The sequence below is a fragment of the Panthera uncia genome, chromosome D1 (assembly GCF_023721935.1).
Source record: "Panthera uncia isolate 11264 chromosome D1, Puncia_PCG_1.0, whole genome shotgun sequence".
In the NCBI taxonomy this organism is placed as follows: domain Eukaryota; kingdom Metazoa; phylum Chordata; class Mammalia; order Carnivora; family Felidae; genus Panthera; species Panthera uncia.
In genome coordinates this window covers 18,015,210-18,035,098 of record NC_064808.1, presented here as the reverse complement: position 1 = coordinate 18,035,098, position 19,889 = coordinate 18,015,210, and the positions used below count along the sequence as shown (strand labels likewise).

Below are 19,889 nucleotides of genomic sequence, written 5' to 3'. Positions count from 1 at the left end.
GGGGGGGGGGGGAGGGGGCGGGTGCTGGGTTACCAAATTCACATGAGAAGTGAATCTCTTTCAGCAGGTTTGGGGGTTGGGAGATTTGAGGGGGGTGCTTGGAAGTTAGAATCAGCAACATCTGTTGTCACAGCAAGGCAGAGAATATTCTAGCTCTCCAAGCTAGAATAACCCGAAGGCAATGAGTACAGACATAGAAACAGAACTGGAAGTGAGATGTGGGCACAGTCCGGACTAAGCCTGCTCTTAGTGTGAAGCGTTGTCCATCCTTATGGATTTGCTGGTGTGGAGTAAAACCAGGCCAGCATGCCCAACATCCAGTGTCCGCATCACTTGAAGTCCCAGGTCAGGGAACTGCCCCCTCAGTTTTTGTCCAGGGGTGGAGGAGGGGTAGGCTTTCCTAGCCTTGGAAGGGTAACTGTGTCACTCCTCTCAGAAGGAAATTGTTTCTGTTCTATACCTAAGTCAACAGGTGTTTGTCCCCTCAATATAGAGGGAGAGGAGAGTGGTTATAAGAAAAATCTGGTCTGCGCGCCTGGGTGGCTCAGTCAGTTAAGCGTCTGACTTCAGCTCAAGTCATGATCTCACAGGTCATGGGTTCGAGCCCCACATTGGGCTTTGTGCTGACAGCTCAGAGCCTGGAGCCTGCTTTGGATTCTGTGTCTCCCTCTCTTTCTGCCTCTCCCCTGCTCTCTCTCTCTCTCTCTCTCTCTCTCTCTCAAAAATAAATAAACATTAAAAAAAATTTTAAAAAGAAAAGTCTGGTCCTAGGAATATAGCCACACGTCCTCCATAGCCCCCCCCAGACTCATCAGTATCACTCTCTACTCTGCTGTGATCTCCTGAGGACCAAGTTCCAGAAGGACACCGTTTTCACCCTAGCCTTAACGGTGTTTCATGTCTGTCAGCCACTCCCCCAAGATCCATGTAAAGACCACTTCTCTCAAGTTCTCTCAGGTGCTCAAGCACACATCACATGCAAGTATATATGCGCAAAGTACATGCACATATGCGCGCCAAGACCACAACGATGCACAAGTATGTGCACTTAATGCAGAGCTCTCTCCACATTTGAGCTCACAGGCAACCCACAAAAGAGCGGACCTTCTTCATCTTCTGTCCCACCTGGTTTAGGGGTGGGTCTGACATCCCTGAGTGTATGTGGTGAACCTGAATTTGTCTTGGGTTTCCTCATACTCATTCAGGAGTGTCAGTCCCCCCTTCACGCGACGCTGGAGAGCATTACCACAAGCAGATGTCTACCCACTTAGGAGAAGAAGGAAGTCCACCTTTCCCCTTCATCTGAGCCTGGGTGCTTCACCTTTGTTTCTCAAAAGAAAAATAAGGGTAGGAACAGGACCAACTACATAATTTGTAGGGCCCAGCATGAAACAAAAATGGAGGGGCTCCTTGTTCAAAAAGTAGGAAAAAAGTGCTGTTAGAGATACTAAAATGTAAAACTTTTTTCCTTGAGTGTTTCTCTCAACTTGTCATGATGTTTTTTATTTGATGTTTCATGTGCTAAATAAAAATAAAAATTTCAAATTATTAGCATGAGTTTTACCACCCATCTTTATATTGTTCAGTGCTATAGAAGAGCATTTCATTCATTTGCAGAATCACCAAAATTACACAATTCACATTTCATGGGTCATACGTGCATAGGTATTTTGTTCTTACCTGAGCAAGGGAAACATGGAACAAAATGTACTCAACTAGTTTTGTTTCACTTTTTATATGCAAACATTCTCCCAGCTCTCTCTGACTTCAGCTTAATGATAAGGAAGGACTGAAAGGAAAAAGAACTATTAGCTGTCCTATGCTTCCCTTTCCTCCTATATCATCATTTTCAGCATAGATGGTTGGCAAATACAGGGAAGGAATGAGAATAAGAAACGATACAATAGGGTTCCTTGTTCGTTAGTATTTCAAAGAACCCCACTGCCTTCTTTCTGCATTTGAAGCAAGTTCTGGTTCAAATAGCACTACCTCTTGGTACTGTCAATCCCCCATTTACTCACAGACTTACCTTTCACTTGCTTTGAGTCTCATTGAGCTCCCACTGGAATTTTGTACTCTTGGGGGAGTACCAACCCCATGGGGCAGCAAGGAATGGTGAGCACATCCGTGGCACAGATCTTCTCTTCTGACACATTCTCCACTGTCCAACAGACTTTACTTACACAAGTCCAAAGGCAAAATTATTACGAATTTCAAGACAGTAACATCAGAGTATTAAACCAAGCATGAGGCCCTTCTGAGCACAGGGCTATGTGTGACTACACAAGTTGCACACCCATGAAGTTGCACAGCAGGAGGAGGCTAGAAGTAACCCAGATCCTAGACTGAGAACACTGTTGCTCATCTTCTCTCATCAAGCCAATAATCCTATCTGCAGCACAAAAATTCAGCGGCCTCCATTTTTTATCCATTGGGTTTTCTTCTAACCAAGTCCCACTCTGTGAAAAGTCCACCACTTCCTGATGACGGTGTTAAAAGTCATCTGCTGGTCGCTTCTGGGTCTGCTGAAGCCTTGGGTTAGAGCCCAGGCCTGGAAAGGAAGTATCCATCCAGTCCCTACCCACCACTTCCAAGCTTGGCTCCATCAAGCAGAACTTCTGCCTGATATATACTTAGGTTTCGCCACCTACAAATGAATAAAATAAAACTTAGCTTGCTTCATGAATAATTGTGCTAATTATTTAATGACAGGTTCTCAAAAATGACTTTGGCAGTAAGTTCAATTGATGTTGATATAGAAGAAGTAGGACTTAAGGCTCAAAAAGTCAAGAGAAAGACAGTCCTATATTCTGATGGACCCCAACGGGAAGGGAATTTTCCTTTCTTTCATCTGTTGCCTCCTTACTCCTTACCCTCTAAGGAGCAAAGCTAGAGGGGACCTCAGAAATGTGAGGTGGACTAGGGTGGAAATCATATGGCATTAAAAATGCATCCAACCTACAGAATTAAGACACTATTGACCCTCCATCATTGGTTCAGGGACTTTGAGAATTGTGTTTTCAGCTTTAATCTAGTTTTTCTTCCTTGCCTGGTTCTTTAGGTGACAGAACACCCTTTTGTGAAACATTTAACTTAGACTAAGCTACTAAGAGTACCAAGAGAAAAGAGGGAAAGGAATTACTCTTATTCTTTTATATAACCTTTACTGGACTTGGAGGCTGCTGCTGCAACAGCCCAGTTAGTAAACTGGAAGACCAATTGATAAATAATTACTTACTGCTTGTGAATGAGGCTAGCACAGTGCTTGACCCGTGGTGGATGTTTAATAAATGCTAGCTGACTCTGGTAGGGCTTATTATTGTGGCAATATGCTATAGTTGAAAGAGCCATGGATTTGGGGGGTGCCTGGGTGGTTCAGTCAGTTAAGCATCTGACTTCTGCTCAGGTCATGATCTCACAGTTCATGAGTTCAAGCCCCACATGGGGCTCTCTGCTGTCAGCACAGAGCCTGCTTCAGATCCTCTATCCCCCTCTCTCTCTGCCCCTCCCTTTTGTATTCTCTCCCTCTCTAAAATAAACATTAAAAATTAAAAAAAAAAAGAGCCAAGGATTTGGCCTCAAACCACGTAGATTCAAGGAGCCAAGGAGATATATGATCTTAGACAAATTACTTAGCTTCTTTGTGACCTGCTTTCCTCACCTGAACAGTAGGAGTATTCACATTATAATACCTACCCCATTAAGAATGAAATGAGAAATTAGATGGCTTATCCAAAAGCACTTTAGAATATTCTACATATGTGACACATGTGTTGCACCTGTGTGTGTGTGTGCACATAGGCAGATGTTTAAAAATTTTTAAATCATGCTTTCCTCTTTCCCATCTCAATTAGCAATAGAGGTTGACATAGGTCTCTGATTGGCTGGACTCAAAACAGTTTCCTGAATGCAGTATAATGGTGGATAATTCAGGGTTTGCAGCCAAACAGACCTGGGTTCAAATCTTGGCTCCTGTATTTGGTTGGTTATGTGAGTTATGACAAGTTATTTAAACTCTCTAAGCCTTGGTTTCTTGACACTTAAAATTAGAGTAATAATAGTACCTACCTCAAAGATTAATGATGATGATGTATTGAGTTATTTGTAAAGGACTTGGCACAGTGCTTGGAATATACCAAGTATTTGATACTATTATTTTTATTAACATACTTCTGACCACTGATGGAGCCAAGGAAACATCAGAGAAGTAGTGGGAGAATCTTCTTATGGTATGTTGTGGGGTGGCATTTCTACCATATGCCTGCCTTTCCTGGGTAGATTCTTTATTTTCTGAAGATAGCATGGCTGTTATTAGACCTTTCCATATACACTGGGACTCCTCTTCTATCTCCCCCCTACCTTACTCTCTGATAGCCAAAGGATGTTCTCCATTGACCCTGCCAAGCCAGGAACAGGCCTGGGAAACTTTCCTGGACCTTTCACTCCAGATCAGGGCCCATAAGCTCTTTTTTCCCAGTAGCTCCCAGTCCTGAGAGAGAGGCATCCAAGTAGGGAGAAATGGACTCAGTCTGTACTTTGCACAAGTCTGGATCTCATGAGTATAAATGTGAGAAGATCATCTGTGTTTGACTCACTGGAGCCCGGAGGCTAGGCTTGAGTCTCCTCCTTTCCACTGGGGCAAATGTTCCAAGTCCTCCTTGGACATTGTAAGAGTCTCTCAGGGATTCCTTGGAGGCAAGTATGACTGTCTACTCCTCATTTAGATCTAGAGTTTCAATTCCCTAGTGGAGAACAGAAGAAAGTAATCCCTTACCCAGTCCTTCTGGCCTCATGACAAATTGGGAACGCAACAAAAATTTATGGAGAGTCCACTAGATTAGCAGGCCATATAGTAGGCTCTGAAGATCCAGAGATAATGAAGAGATGGATCCTGAGAGCCATCATGGCACTCATAGTTCAGAAGGTGAAAGAGGCCTTTAGCAACTCACATTCTTCCTTTGGTAAGACCCTTGCCAACCCTAAGTTCTTAGGAACTTATAAAGCCCTTGCTTGACCAATAATCCACCACAAGTTTCCTTTCCCTGTTCCAAAATTATCTGTCCTGTGACCCATTCTATCAGGAATCCTTTCACCCATGAGTTTATGTGAGCATGTTAATTGGTGTGGATATATCAGTTGGAAAAGAAGTTCCATCCATTAAAGTCCAGATTTTTAGTTCTAAAGACTTGGTAATATTTAGTGAGGAGGCCAGGCTTTTGTGGCAGTTCATCCTACTGGAAGCTTGTGGGATGATTACATTAGGGTTCAAGGGTCTCAGACCTATAGGATTTACCCTTAATACCCATATCTTGGGTGTTAAAAACCACTGACCTTGGGAAGATCTGATTTCCAAGGAGTGGCCTCAACCTAGCCTCAGTCTGGGGCAGGAGTTAGGATACCAATTCACTACAAGGATTATTTGCTTCTACTTACTTTTCTATATTCACACAGACTTGGAAAACAAATCATTTGGGGAGGTGATGTTTAAAAAAAGGAATAGCAAAATAGCCTTTATCCCTCCCTTTCACTCCTTTGTTAGTCATTTCCATCAAGGCAAAAGGATTTCTCCTACTCTACATTAAGCTACTATTTATAAACTCTCAGATTTGAAAAGCTTTACCATCTATATTATGTTCAAGGAATCTGGTGAGCTGAATATTTGGGTACAGAAATTGATGAGCTCATTTCCAAACTTGGCCTGTGACCTGAGGCAAGCTGACTCTCCCTCCAGGCTTTATTTCCCTCACACAGATTAAAGGAATACCTTCCTTTTCTTTCCTAGTACTAGTAGCCTCCCTCATTGGCAACCACTATATTCTCTTACCTGTCCCCCCAGTATTCAGAGACCCTGTGATTAGATAGATGGGTTGAACCAGGTGTCAACTGGGTTCTAGCCCAGGCTCTGCTGACCTAACATAGTGAACTTAGGTGATTCACTTGGCCCCTCTTGACCTCATCTCTAAAGCAAGGGTCAGAGTCAACCAGCTCCATACTTTATGCAATATCCTGACTGTTGCTCAGAGCAAATTGAATTCTTGTCCTTAAGGAGCCCCTAAGGTGTTTGGAAGAGTGAGCATGTATGAGTTGAATGTAGCTGTCACTGTTACCAGTCTTCTATGGTCCTGGTATGGAGGGGTTAATGGTTGCTCAGGCCTTAGGCAACAGGTTTCTTTGGGCCCATTAGTCCCCATGGTGTCTGGCATTCCATAGACTATTCACAACAAATACAACACAAGACTGACTATGGATTCCTTTTCACCTGGGACCCATTCATGTCCAGCTCCTGCCAACACTTTGGAGATCTTTCCATTAAGAGGTGAGAATCTAACATGGGGCTCAGAGCAGAAATCAGGATAAAAATCTTTCCAACTTAAATACCTCAAAGGCCTCAGAAAAGTTCAATAATCTCTATGTTTCCTCATCTATAAGATGGTAATAATAACAGTACCCCCCTCCCAGAGTTATGATGAGTAAATCAATACATAAGAAGTGCTTAGGACATTGCATGGTATATAAAAAGTGCTCAGTTAAATGCTTGCTGTTGTTATTAGCGTTTCCCCCATTCTTAAGGCATCTCTGTCCTTAATATGCCACCCTTTCAGGTCCCTCTTGGAAGACTGCTATGCATTTGAAGGGGATTTCAAGTAAAACATAAATGCTCTATAACTACTTTGGCTCTGGAGGGCTCTAAGCAGGATGCACATGAAGCAGGTTGCAGATGGTCCTTGCTGAGGGCTTGATGCATCCCTTTAGGGGCCTGGAACTTAACCAGACCATAAATCCCTAATCATAATGAGACCTTCATACGCATGAGTCTGAGATCCAATCAAAACATTAATAATTCTCCTGAGTTACAATACAGACCAAAGTTGTGTTTTGATTTGCAACTGAACATATCCTTTTAAACTAATTATAACCTATATTCACTAATACTGGTGGCCCACAGCAGCAAGTTATTCCATGAGTCAAAACATTTGGTGTCAGCCCTGAAGATGAGGGGATTAAAGGAAAGGACAAGACAGGACTGGGCCTGAGCCCTCTCTTCTTCCTGTGACCAGTGGTTCTCAGGCTCTTCAAGGCAGTAGCTCCTTCATTTTTTCTCCTCCTTGTCATCAGAAGCCTACCTTCTCACTGGACAGCATCCCTCTGATGACTTCAAGAGGAGGATGAGAAGTAGCAGCTAAGCTTATGGGGTGACTGAAGGCAGAGTCTTTGTCATCTATGATTAAGGAAAAGTACTTTCTGTGATATTAGCTCTACAGCGTGTACTTTCCCTACCTAGTTCAAGCCCCCATGTCAAAGGAACCAACAATGAGCCTTAACCAGAATTGGGTAAACAGAGCCCAGCAAAGTTACAGATCTAGATGGAGTCATGGTTTGAGAGCTGCTGATAAAATCCATATCCTATTGCTCTCCCGCAGATTATTCTTAATGGCAGTTCCCAAAGAGTCTTTTCTTTATAGACATGAGCCCTAAAGGATTCTATCCTTGGACTAGGTCCCCAGCTTTCAGTCATTTAGTTCATCCCAAATTATAAAAGTCCAATGCATTTGCCAAATATGAGTAATGAGCTCCTTTTTTTCCCTCTATGGTTAGGTCCAGTGTCTAAGGGTTTATCTTAGAGAGGGAGAAAGAGGTGAACTGCTTTACCCTGGTGGTAGTTTTTCCTCTTGAGATAGGTCACACTTGCCCTATAGTAATGAAATAATGGAATAAGAAGGAACACCAGGTATTTCCATCAGTCCTGTGACTTAAGGTATGCCTAGGCTTCCCTTACCTGTGGAAACTTATAATGCTGAAGGGAACTCTACTAATGTCTGTTCTGGAAAACCCAGCTAGGGCTCAAAGAGGGGCTGCTCTGTATCTCAGTATACCAGCTACTACACTTAACAGCTGTTTGACTTAGGGCAGGTTATTTAGCTTCTCAGAGTCCCAGCTTTTCAACTTAAAAATGGAAATTGTAATAGGAACCTTTTCACTTAGTTGCTGTAAGGATTGAATGGGATGGTACATACCTATTAGCACAGTACTTGAGATTAGTAAATACTCAATAAATTACACTATCAAATTTAACAAATTTGATACACTATCAAAATTAACGATAGTGATGCCAACAGGAGGGAGAGGAGCTCTCATATGTTTTTAACCTTCCTGGATGGCAAGTGTTCACCTTATTCTGGGTTCCTCCTCAGCTATGTATCATCCTGTAAGTAGGTGAAGCACAGAGCCCCTTGGGTACCCTAAAAGAAATGAGGCCACTGCTAATCAAAATCAGGCTGTGAGCAAATGTTAATTGTAAGAAAGACTGGAAATATCTCCCACTATCTCTTGGGGCTCCTACTATTGCATTGATTAACTGTGAGCCAGAAAATAAGCATGAGGAAAAGGTCTGTGCCCTGATGGCAGGCCACCTGGTTGACCTGAGCAATCTGAACAGAAAAGGAACTGTGGAAAAAGCTCCACTCAGATCCTCACTAAAATCCATCTTGCTACCCTTTGGCAGTCATTTTAGGTCTTTTATCCTAGACACATGCCGTGTCCATCATTTTGTTTCTCCTAACAGCAGGCAAGGACTCTTTCCTTCACTGTTCTGCTTAACAGTGGCCAGGCTCCATGACTGCCTTATAACAAGTTGGTAAAAAAGGTCCTTCAGTGACTATGAATCCAGATATTTGTTGGGAGAGGGTGACTGGAAAGCTAGAGCACATTCAAAATTTCAAGGGTCAAAGAAGGGTTAGCTTCAAAGTCTTAGTCCCATATCTCCTCAGATCATCCCCCATAGAGGAACTGTCCTTTCTATTACAAGTTGCAAATGGAGCCCAAGAGTTGAACCTTGCCATGGGACTCAACCTGTCTTTAAAGTTCAAGAACACCTGGGTTCTCTGAAAGCAGGATTGGATCTAGGTCTTTTTCTGAGTGATATGGTTTTCTCTAAGTAAAAAGGGCTCTGGTAGAATAAAAGTTTGTGGCCTCTGAGCATAGATTTGTTTTACAGAGAAATGAAGCAAAAGTGGACTAGAGAAGAACAGTTTTACCTGGGAGCTCCCTCTACTGGCTCTTTGGTAGAAATTCCTTAGCAGTCATTTTGCCCTGCCCTGTGGGTATCAATTTGAGGCATCTGAGCTTCTTGGTGCCTTGAACCAGGGAGAAAATAAGGTATCCTGAGGCACCAAGGAAGATGAAACTCCAGAGGTTGGCCTCTTCTGCCTCCTTAATAATTTCATCTAACATTTATTGGATGCCAACACAGTGCTAGGCATCCTACTTGTATGATCTCATTTAATACACAACTGCATGTGGCAGGATTTTACAAACAAGACAGCCATGACTTGGAACATTAACTAAGTTCCTGGCATCACCAAAGCCTAGCAGACTTCCTCAGTGACCCTCATTGTTTTAGGATTCTCGTGAGTGAGAACTCAAGAGAAGAAACAACCAAGGGATGATGTGAAATTGGATGTGGAACTTGTTCTCACCACCCAACATGTGTAGGTTATACCTGGCTCTGGGATTGCTCCATAAACCTCCTGGGTTCTAGAGCATTTAAACCTTGCTTTATAAAAAATTCAGCCCACGAGACAACTGATTACATGACAATGCTTGCCCAATCTGTGCTCTCACTGTGATGCTCAGACTGAAGAACGCAGAGTAACTACCACAGTGACTAAGAAGAATTTCCATTACAGAGGTGAGGCCTTTTTTAATTTGTGGAACATGTTCACACCTACGTTTTTAAAAATAAAATCTTGTGAGGTGGGTAGGGCACATAGCAGTACACTCATTTTATAAGTTGGGAATTTAAGATATTGAGTGATGTGTTCAGATTTTGGTTAGGAGCAAATAGCAAAGACCAGAATCTTCACTCACAGCTTAAATTCTGACTTTCTGGTTGGCATCGGTTGAAACTGAGGTCTAGATTGGGCTTTTTAACTGTAGCAAATAAAGACTGTGAAACCACCTCCTTGATCCTTAGATATAGACTCTGGCCTGAGTCATTCCTTTCCCTTTTTCAGGTTGGTTCATAATCGAGTACTCTTGATATTGAGTCATTTGGGAATTAGGAATTACACAGCCACTTATCTTTTCAAGGTTGATCTCTAACCAACCCACATTTCAAAGGTTATCTAGGTCCCTGAGAGAATCTGAAATATTATTTCAACTCTCCTATACCATGCAAAGATGTAAACTTTTTCACTTAATGCAGAAGAATTTCAAAGCATTTCCAAATGGGTTCTTTGTGGGGATTTGAGACATGGGTACATCACAGGATTCCCATTCCTCTTTGAGTTGGGTGCTAATCTCCAATTTCTCTGTTGTGTCTCTAAATCTCCATAATGGGACATCAGCCACACCAGGTGTCACCTAGTTCCTCCACCCCTCCTCAAGATTTCCTGTGAGCTGCCCCTTCTCCTATAGGCAGAGTGATGTCATAATGGGATCAGAATGGTATCTGCTGATAATAACGCAACAGATACAAGGCTTTCTGCAGCACCTTCTGAGCAATTGGGCTGTCACTGTCCTAAACGGAGTAGTTGGGTTAAAAGTATTTGTCCATGACATAACTTCCTGGCCCTCAGCTACCAGTGGAAGCAGGTCTCTCTGGTTCGACCTGTTAATACCACAAACTCTACTTTGCCAGAAATGTGACTTCTTGATGAATAAGTTGGTCCAGACCTGCCAATTTGAAGTGAACTCATATTTGGCAGTCTGCTGGTAAGGCTGAGGATCCCTTTATCTAACTGTAGCCTTGAACATCTGCCCTACCACCAACATTGTGTCCCTACCACCCTCAAGGAAGGCAAAATGATATCACTGAGGGAGGGACGGGAGAGTCTGGAACTGGATGCTCACAGAGAACTGTGAGTGATGGAAATAGGTTGCTGACACCATATCCCTTTCATTCTTGCTTGTTGTAGGAGCGCCAACGATCAAGAGGAGACCAGATGAGTTTTCAGAGCAGTCCTCAAACACCCAGGACACACCTCATCCTTTGCCTCATGCTTTCTGCAATGTTGCTGCTCACATTCATCTTCCTATTAACGCTTGCCATAATTACCCCTTCCTGATCACCATTCTTCCTCCATTCACTACCCACTCAGCTCTTTCTCCAAGGTGCCCGTCTTATGGGCAGTGGCTTTGTTCTCTGTTTGGCAAGTTCCCCTCTGAGTTATGTCCAGATGGCTAACATTGGTTTCCCTCTTTCCTCATGCCCAACAGCCCCTGCCTCATGCCCAACAGCCCAGCATTCAGTCCCTAGGTGAGGAAAACCACAGCACATCCTACCTCTTCCAAAATGAAGTTGCAAGACTCTGCCAGAGCAGTCACACTCAATGAAGATACTCGAGGTATCTGAGTGTGATGTAATTAAAACTAGATGGAAAGACCAGAAATCCCTTAGTCCCAGTCAGATATAGTGAAAGCGCTTACTCCTGACTGCTTGGACTGATTAAGAATGTGGAGGTAGGAAGAAGAGAAAGAGAAGGATGCTCAGAATTGGACTGCCCCTGAATACAGGATGGAATCATCCAGACTTTTTTTCCTCCAATTAAATTTGCATTTCATTCTACCACATTGTGATGGCTTCACTCTAGACATTTTCATTTGAAACCCAAGGCTTTTCTTCATGGGTTCTGAACCACAGGTTCCTGGATGGTGAGGTAAGTGACATTTACCAGCACTGTCTAGGGTGATTTGTAGTGATCTCAGAAGCCCAGTATTCGTGAGCCAGAGTCACCCTGTTAGGCTCTAAGGTTCATCTTCTATCAGTTCCTACTGACCCAAATGCCCTTCAGGGATCCCAGTCCAGCCATAGATGTTAGTCCAGGCTCACAATGTTAATCTCCGCCTCTACAAAATAAAACAGATCCCAGGTTTGACCATATCAGAATTTGTTGAGGTCATAGTGAATGTTCTCCTTCTCAAAAACAATCACTACAAAAAGTGTGGTTCTTGGAAAACCCACTATCCCTAGAAATTGCATTTTCTACCCACCCCCCCCCACCCTGCCATTTTATTTCCACTTTTGAGTGGTAAGCTAGAACTAATGGAAATTTGTCACATGTGAGCTGAGAATCTCTCTTCTCATGGCAAGATCCAGACCCAATTTGTTATTTAACTCCTAGCCTTGTCAATAAGTACAAAACACTGGCCAATCCAGCAGATATGTTAGTCCATTCTTCCTCTGTCCCACAGCCTATATTTATTGGACTACCAATTAAAGAATGTGAGGCCCATTTTTTGCCGTTGGCCTATCAGATATAGTGATCCAAGCAGCTAGTTTCAAGGCATTTTTAATGGTGAAAAGATAAAAAGTTTAGCCAATTTAGACCCCCCACATGAACTCGTGATTGAGCTCTCCTTGCCCACTGAGTTCAGGTAGGGTAGACAACTGTCTACCAAGCATGAGATTAAGACCACACTCAGGCAGGCATCTTGAAGCACCCCTGAGATAGTTCTTTTCTCCCTGTGGTCCTTGTTTTTCAAGCTCTGATCCTTTTCTATATAGCCTCTGCTAAACTAAAGCATGCTGGCATCCCAAGCCCCAACCCACCCTACCCCTTTAGCTTCAGCCCCCTATCATGTGCTTGCTCTGGCTTCCTTGTCTTTGCTTAGATCCTCACCATGAAACCCACTCTAGGTATTCCTGAGTGACTCTCTAAGTCCCTGTTCTCCCAAATGTGCCTTTCATCTGACAAGGCATGGGGAAACCTATCATCTGGTTCTCCAAGGAGTGGCATAGGGAGGGAGAAGGGCATTTAAAAGAGCTTGCTCCTTGATAGTGAAGGTATGCGAATAGCAGATACTGTCTTAATTGTTCTGAAGTTGAACACTGCAAATACTTGGAGGTAGTTGAGACTTGAATGCTGGTGGCAACAACAAGAAAAAAAGAGGGGGTGGAATTCTAGTCACTTTCTTCCAGCATGCAAGTGGTCCTTAAAAATATACCCTCAAATCTCCAAATATGTTGGCTTCTAAGAAGTGTTTCCCAAGACCGAATGTACCTCTTGATCAGGGTAAGTGTTGAAAACATGTATTTAACAGGGGAATGGGATCATGGAATAGCTTGTATTGTGTATGTTGTGGCTCATCCCCTCCATAGTGCTAATGCCTTAGTTTCTAAAGTTTTCAGAATCTGGAATATGATCAGGGATGCCAGTTTCTAAATGGGTGAAAGAAGACTTGGATGACTAGCCAACCTAAATGGAGATTTGCTGCTGTTCCCACCTTAAGACAGATTTTTAGAAGACTTTTACAAGAGGTTTTCAACCCCTCCCTAGTGCCACCCAATGTAAACGTGGCTAGGGCTAGGCATAGCAGCCTGAATGGACGTAAAGTTCGCTGTATCTCCACTCCACACTGGCTGGCTTTGGATAGTTCTCCTGAGTTTGGGATGAGGCTGAGCCAGCTGGTGCTTTCTTTTCATTTTTTTTTTAATTTTTTTAATGTTTTATTTATTTTTGAGACACAGAGAGAGCATGAGCAGGGGAGGGGCAGAGAGAGAGGGAGACACAGAATCTGAAGCAGGCTCCAGGCTCTGAGCTGTCAGCACAGAGCCTGACGCGGGGCTCGAACTCACAAACTGTGAGATCATGACCTGAGCTGAAGTCGGACACTTAACCAACTGAGCCACCCAGGCGCCCCTGGTGCTTTCCTTGGTAGAAGATGGAGGGGGGTTCTTCTCGCAAGCAGATGGCCTGTTAGGAGGGTGGTTCTACTGGCCAAGGGGCTCCTTAGAAGGAATAAATCCGTTTCATTATTCAGGCCACTGCTGAGAAAGTTCCAGATGTCTGCAATTCTACGTGATGGTCCCTAAAACTGTAATATAAAAGACCAGATATTTGAATAGAGGCAACATGATGGAGTGGTATAGGCATGAGGCTTGAAGCTACACAGATATGAATTTGATTGGATCCCAAATTTTACCAACTTCAAACTTTAAGACTTTTGGACAAGTCACTTAAGCTATCTGGTATCCATTTCCTTAGCCTTAAAATAGGAAACATAATAACTAATATTCCTGGAGTGATTTCTGCACAAATAATCCAATGGGGTAGGGAACATTGTTATTATGACACCCATACAATTGCGTTAAGTATTATGTGAGATTGTTTATGTAAAAGTGCCCAGCACAGTGTCTGTCACATGGTAGGTGTTGAAAAACTATTGGTTTCTTTCCCATCCCATCCTTTATTTAAGCCAAAATAGTTCTGCTCCCTAAATGAGATGGCTTTAGGCAAAGAGGAACCTCTCTCCTGGACTCCCTGATACACTCCCTTTTGGTTGACTTCCTGGGAGCTGCATTTTTTATTCCCTTCTCCAAACCTAGTACTTTACCTACTGGCATTTTTCTTGGTGCTTGGAGAGGAGACAGGAGACACAGGCGGACATCCTGGGTTTCACTGACCCTGAAAGAAAGGAGATTCAGTTCTTCTCAAGGGCTTGGTGACAGTAGCTTACCCCCACAGGCCCTCTGAGGGAGTATCAGGGGAAACGAGTCCTCTTCATGCTTGGGATGGCCCAGGGATGGGTTGGCAGTGCAGAAGGCGGTTTTCATCTTGGACAGGTTCCATGTCAGTCTATTAATTCCCTAGGTGCTTAGCTTGAATGCTCAGACAGGAATTGGCCACCATGGCACTTAACAAAGAATGGTGAGACAGCTCAGAAAGCCAAGGACACCACCTCCAGGCCAAGCATGTACCAAAAGACCTGACATGTAGGGCAAATGGAGATGCTGGCTACCAAGGGCTAACTTTCTGCAAATGTTTCTCCTGAGCTTCCTAGGCAGCCCCCCCCCCCCCCGCCCCAGCCCCGAAACAGCAATCTGACCAGTCAGCTTGATTACAGTAGCAAAACAGGGACATGGCAGAAGTATGTCCTCTTCTGGCAGGGGGAGAAGCAGAGACATTGAGTCTATCAGTCCACTAGAGTTAGATGAGTGTAATTTTGGCTGCAACCCTCAGAGTTTTGAGGTGCAGAGCACATTTATTCTATTTCCAACTCTACCTCATTTGTTAGAGCTAGATACAGGGTTTGCTGGAATATGTTAAGGGACCCCCACAGTGACCTCAAATGAACCTGCCTTGATCTCAGCATAGACACAATAGCATCTAACCAGCACAGAAGGCAGGCCACATTACTCTAAATGGTCTCTTCTCTATATAGTTTATGTAGTATATATAGGAACTATATGGTTTCTGTGAATGTGCCCCTATACCTGAATTTATGCTTACACACACCTAGTCACATATCATTAGAAACATACTCTGTGCCTTTAGAAACATCCTTAGCCTGACATTTTCATTAATCCGAGAATACTGCATTGAAATGCTGCTGCCACATGATGGGGAAGCTTCCTGTCCATTAGGCCATATCTGGTGATACCCTGCGATAAGCCATCTTTGGTGCAAAACCCAGGGCCGCCTGTCTCCCATTGATATTTCTTCTGACTGCACACCTCCCCACTGCAGCCCCATTCTCACACACATCCATACATGCATTCACGGGGCTAAAAATAAGCAGCTACCGATGGGCTACCGGAGGGTGTCCTCCATGCTGAGCTGTCGTCCTGTCTCTGTTTAGTAGGCAAAACTTAAGCCACAGGCAGGAATTGAAGGTACAAGAAGGACATAAGCTTAAATCAAAATCTCTGAGGCAAGCTATGAAGCCTAGGAGGGCCTGAAGAGGGAGATGAGAGGGTATTAAAGATCACACTGATTAAAGATCACTCCCAGGCCTTGCACCCCAAATCTTAGTGGTAACCTCTGGAAAACTGTTTACTGGCATCAAGGAAAACCATCGTCAGGGAATGTTGAGGATGAGGGTTAATAAAAGAGATGAACCGTGCATCAAGCCAGGCCTCAGTTTCCAGTCCCCCACCCTTTCTGGGCAGAGGTTATGTGAGGTGCGTCTGTGATGCTGTGTGGATTTGGGAAGGATGGTCTCTGTGTGTGCGATCTTGTTCAGATCTTCCAATTTGTGGCAATTCTTCCCACATCCATCAGTCCAGCAAATCAATAAACCCTTTGTCATCCTGAGGTGTGGAATGTCTTCTGCTGAAACACTCAGATTCAGATACAACACACTGAGGCATGTACGTGCCCACACACACACACTGTCACCTTCATGAAGCAAAATCCATTCAAATTGGTCTAAAAATAGCACTAATTCACTGGGCCTATTTTTCAGGGATATTACTTCAATAAGAAGAAAAAATAAGAGATCTCTAGGTTTTTGAGAGGGAGAAAGGGTAAACCCTCACCTAGTCTTAAAAAGTTCTGGTAATGTCGCTAGAGACTAAGCATTTGCAGTCTGTTGAATTTTCTCCTTCCTCTACCATTCAACAAAAGTAGTTTATTCGCTAACACCCTGCCATCATTATATTTATAGAGGTGGGTTTCCTTTCTGCGTGGTGAGGAGAGGGAAAAGCCGAAGCAGTGAGCCCTGTCCCTTGCCTCTCGGGATCCCCTCTCCCCCCAGCAGTGACTCCTTGGCGGCCTGTGGATTTGTGAATCAGCTTCTCCCTCCCCCCATTCAGGGGAGCCCCTAAACGCTGCTGGCCAATTACAAAGGAGTGTGTGTGTGTGTGTGTGTGTGTGTGTGTATGTGTATGTGTGTGCGCGTGTGTGTGCGCGCGCGCGCTAAACTGCAGGCTTATTCCTGCTCTGGGAGTCTGTCTGTCTGTAACTCGGATTATTGCTCTCTGGGAAGCTGTAGCTGACTGATTCCGTGGGAGACCAAGAAGGATGCGTGGGCAGAGGAAACAGAAGAGGGGAAAGGAGGGAGGGAGAAGAGGGGAGCAGGGGAGACAGCGGGAGCCGTTGAATCTGTTACTTGCGTCACTCGAGGAGCCGGGGCTATCTGCCCGACAAACACACAGAATTAATCCGAGTCATAGCCATAGCTGTCTTTGCTACAGTGGCCAGTTGCGAAAGGGCGGGGAAAGGACGCTCGCCCGAGTCAGTACTGATCCGACTTTGCACTGGGCGGCGGAGGGCATTTGGGGAGGGGGCTGTCCTGAACGGCACGCCCGCGGGGCCCCGCACGCCTAGAGCAGACGCGGCGGCCGCAGCCTCCTCTGCAGCTGCCCAGCCCAAGCCTGGGGTGGCGCCTGCCTCAGATGCCTCGTCTGCTCAGTGGCTGTACCGAACACAAAGCGCTGTCTCCGAGCAGAAGCCTCTTCTCGGCTGAACCAGACCCACCAAAGAGGAGAATCTGCACGTGACGTCAGTAGCTCATGACTGACGCAGGCTGGCAAAGGAGACTCAAGGCGGCTGCTCCGCGCTGCCTTCATGAGTCTATTTTCTCCAACCCTCTCGTAGTGAATTTACTAGAACGCAAAACACACACACACACACACACACACACACACATACACACACACACATACATTTCCAAAGGCGTTGTATTGCAAACACAGCGCGATTTTGCAAAGCATGGGTGGGAAACGTGGGAAGGGTACGGAAGATTTTTCCCCCTTCATTTGGGAATCTCCATCGTGAATAGCGTTAGACTCTAGAGCTTTCTTGAGAAGGTCTTCTGGGGAGGGGGCCTAAGTGCCCCCTCTCCCCCACCCCAAACCCCAGCATGCAGGGAATCTGGTCAATGGAGACATGCAGCTCTAAAAAATACAACCACTCCAAAGCCTTCTGCTGGGGAGACTGCGAGGAGCTTGCAACAGGCAGAGGCAGACAGGAGTTAATGGGAAGGAGGGAAAATATAATATTTGGGTATTTTTCTGCTTTAAAAAACATCACCTGCACTAACACAAGTGAGTCTGGTGGTGCAGAAAAAAGTGGGGAGGGGGCGCTTAATGCACATTTAATGTTTCGGACTTAAGGTTCCAGCAAAATGCCTTTGTGTGTGGAGGTTTTTTCAGTACTTGCTAAAAATAGCATCAGGGTTTGATCGTGTTCCAGAAATAGACCGAGGGCTGTACTGGATAAAAAGCCAGCGCGGGTGGAAGAAAACCTGGACATCACCGCATTGCCCCCCCCAACTATGTCTGGAAATTAATTGTTGGATTTTTCCTCTCCTCTCCTGTCTCCCTCTCTCCACTTTCTCTTCCCTCCCCCTATGTTTCTCTTTTTCTCTTAAGGAGTTCCCGTTTGGGTAAGTAATATTATGTCATGTGCATGCCGCAGACTGTGAGTATGAGCCGAGGCTTACTTTGTGCATGCTCTGGGGTTCTTTTTCTGGCTGGCTTTCTACCCCTTTCTGAAGAAGAGGGTGGGACTGAGTGGAGGGTGAGGGGTACAGCTGTGAGTGTGCATAATGAATTTGGGGCTGCATGCAAAGGAACTGAAAGGGGGAATTCTTGCAGAGCCGGGAATCACCCTGACGAATCTCTGAATCAATAGCTGCTGCAACTCTCTTTCTCTTTATGGGTCGGCGCTGTTGAGCCCCGTTCTCTCCACTGCCCCCCTCCCCTCCCCGTTTCCTCTGTCTTAAAGGGTGCCCAGATACCACTTAATGGACCATCTCTCTGCGAGATTAATGGAGGCAATGCGATATAGATTAAAATTGCATGGATGGGGCCGGGAGGTAAAGAAAGGGGAAAATCTGTCTTCCTTTGACAAACTTTACTCGTTCGGTTTCTGGAGCCCTCCTGGAGCCCCGAGGACTGAGACCCTGGCCCCGGCTGGCTCAGGGCGCGGTAGCTGTCCATAGAAGGCAGGTGCTGAAAATTCCTTGGGCCTCCGCGAGTTCAGCTCCGAGCGCCAGGGGGCGGGGTTGGCGCCAGCTGCAGATAGACCCGCCCTGGATGCAGAGAGGGAGGCGGAGAGGAGGGGGTTAAGGATGTTCAAAGGGGAGAGTCGTGACTTCGGTGAGAGCTTTGGGGAAAAGGAGGGGTGAGTGGGAAGGAAAGGGAAAAAAAATTTAAAGGAGGGGGGAGCAAAGTGTTAGATTCCAGGATGAGCCAAGGCCCAGCGCTCCAGGAACCGAAAGCCGGTGGCTCACCGGCTTTCTCCGCAGAGGCCAGTCTCTATCTGGGTCTCCATTCCCAGGCTCCGGCACCTTCCCGCCAGTGGGTTTGAAAGATTTCTCTCCGGTGATGGTGACTCTCAAAATAAGAGGCTATAGGTTGCTTTATTCAGACCCTCATCGCCTCCCACTTCATGCCCCCACGCTCCCACATTCTGCAATTCCCGTGAGGTGTGTAAGGATGTGTCTGTGCATTATGGCATTTTTCTTACTATCCCCCCTTCCTTCGCGTCCTAGTCATAGGAGCCCCAAATGAGTTGTGGAATGAATGAATTAGAAACCAAAGCACAGGAGTTGCTGGTGCGATACGCAGAGAATCCAGGCTTGGGAACAACGCGAGGCGCTTTAAAGTCAAAAGCCAAAGGGTTTCTGAAAACCGGCTCCGAGGGAAACTGGGAGGGGGCGATTCTTCTCCAAGTTGCCAAATGTTACTGGAGAGACCGTCAACTTCCTGGGGTTATGGACTCGACCCGGAGTGAGATTCATTGCAATCAGCCCCAGACACTTTGGCCAAACCTGTAGCCAGACAGGTGAGGAGGGAGGAAGGTTATTAGAGGCCAGAAGGGGGATGAATATCACGCGCACACAAAGACATTCATACTGATTAACTCCTCCGCGAGGAATAATAAAAATGGATCCTCAAACTGGCCCACAAAGGTGGGCTGTGGACGGCAGGAGAAATGAATCTTGCAGATCTGCAATAAGCTTGTGTGCATACAGAGATATTTTCTATATAATTAAAAATATAAACTCAGGATGGTGAGGTAAGTATCTGAGGGGGACAGTCTTCAGGAGAGAGATTAAGAGAGCCCAGGTATTCTCTGCTCCCTCTACCCCGTTCTAATCCAGCAGGAGCCTCTGGCTTTAGTGACCTGACCCCCACGCAGGGAACCCAACGCGCAGCCCTG

At 45.2% G+C, this 19,889-nt stretch overlaps 2 long non-coding RNA genes across 2 annotated transcripts in view; both read left to right on the top strand.

The window, feature by feature from the left end:
- LOC125912917 (uncharacterized) overlaps positions 1–19,889 on the top strand; it is a 69,261-nt gene that overhangs the window by 2,350 nt on the left and 47,022 nt on the right. The gene's annotated exons all lie outside the window — the stretch shown is intronic.
- LOC125912896 (uncharacterized) lies at positions 10,459–11,566 on the top strand. Its single transcript, XR_007454860.1, has 2 exons — positions 10,459–10,713; positions 10,917–11,566. It is a non-coding gene; the product is annotated as an uncharacterized LOC125912896 (long non-coding RNA).